Raw genomic sequence first — 1,732 nt, forward strand, 5'->3', positions numbered from 1 at the left:
GGCCCAGGATCGGACATTGTTTCGTTCTGCTGTGCATGGGGTCGCTATGAGTCGGTTCCGACTCGATGGCATCTGACACAACAACAACATGACCTCTGTTAATGGACAATATTTTCAAAACCCTTTTTTGGGATTCACAGGTACTATGGGTTCAATCTATCTTTTTTTGGTAACAAATTTCTATGATAATAGATGATACTATAAGTTACCATTCCACTCTAATAGTATGTCAAAGTGAATTACCCTCTCTCAATTTCATTTAGTTTATTTTAACTTACACAAGCGTAAAACTGTTTGTAGTAGGTGTTATCATCTCTATTTTATGAGATGTCAGAAATTGAAAATAAAAGAAACCAAGTAAATTGCTTAAGCGATTTCAGAGCTTGGGTTTAACCTGGGACCTTGGGACTCCAAAGCTTTAGTATTCTGCATCACGAGAGCCAACTATTTTTGATTCAGATATATATACAAACATATAATTTCATACATTCATAAATTGCTCTCAATGTTACAAACATTTCCCTGAGAATAATATACCTAGTACAAAACAAAATTTTCTGAAATTGATCTTTCATATACATATTTTCATAAAAAAATATATGATGGTGGCTACCTCAGTATCGTCAAATAATGAAGAATCCACAAGTTACTGTCTTGTGCCTGTTGTGAAATAAACCTTATTAATGCTACATTTATTATTTTTGCAAATCTGGATTGGTGGTGGTGGTAGCGGTGTTCTGTACAGCTTGTGAGCTGATTCCAACTCACAGTGTTCCTGTATAGGGTTTCCTAGGCTGTGATTCTTTACAGAAGCAGAAAGCCTCATCTTTCTCCTGCAGAGAGCTGGTGAGTTAGAATTGCTGGCCTTGCCTTTAGCAGCCCAACACATAACCGCTATCATACAAAGGAAAAAGGGCTTGGCAATATCCTCTTCAAAAGTCAGTCACTGAAAACTCTATGAAACATATTTGTTCTCTGACGTACATGGTGTTGCCAGTAATCAGAGTTAGTTAGAAGGCAACTTGTTTGCTCTTTGTTGTTACTTGTTTATGTATTTGTTTTTGTTTTTTGATTGCTTATCCAATGCATATGAGTTTTGTATGCTTAAGTAAGAGCAACTATTCAAAAATGCAGAGGAATTGTGTGAATATACAAAAACTAATTATAAAATAATTTTATAATAAACCCACACAGTAAAATAAAAATAGAACATACAATTTATAATTAACTTGTGTAGTTTTTGTTTTCATATTTCATGAATTCTTTCCAGTGATAGGAACCAGAAGACCTGTGTTAGTAGCTTAGATTTGAAGAGTGTATGACAAATATATTATCAATATATGTCAATCATTATTATTTCTTTTTATGTTGAAGTGCTAAACAGCAATAGCTTTTCTTCACTAATGATCGGGTCGTAAACTACAGCCAGATCCATATTAAAAACAGCTCCCTTTTGCTTTTTGAACAGTATCTCGATTGTTTTATATTCTTCCAGTTTCTTTTAAGTGGTTGTCTATTTTCACTTTCAAATCACTTAATCTGGTTGTAACTCCCTTATTACCATTAGTACCATTCTTAACAACCAATCATCTGTCAATCTGTTGTACTGTGGTGGCATTCATGAGCTGTGATTCTGGCAACTATGCTACTAGATATTTTAAATCTCAGCAGGGTAAACGATGGTGGACAGGATTCAGATGAGCTTCCAGATAAAGCCAGACTAGGAAAAGGA

The sequence above is a fragment of the Chrysochloris asiatica genome, unplaced genomic scaffold (assembly GCF_000296735.1).
Source record: "Chrysochloris asiatica unplaced genomic scaffold, ChrAsi1.0 scaffold00501, whole genome shotgun sequence".
Lineage (NCBI taxonomy): Eukaryota > Metazoa > Chordata > Mammalia > Afrosoricida > Chrysochloridae > Chrysochloris > Chrysochloris asiatica.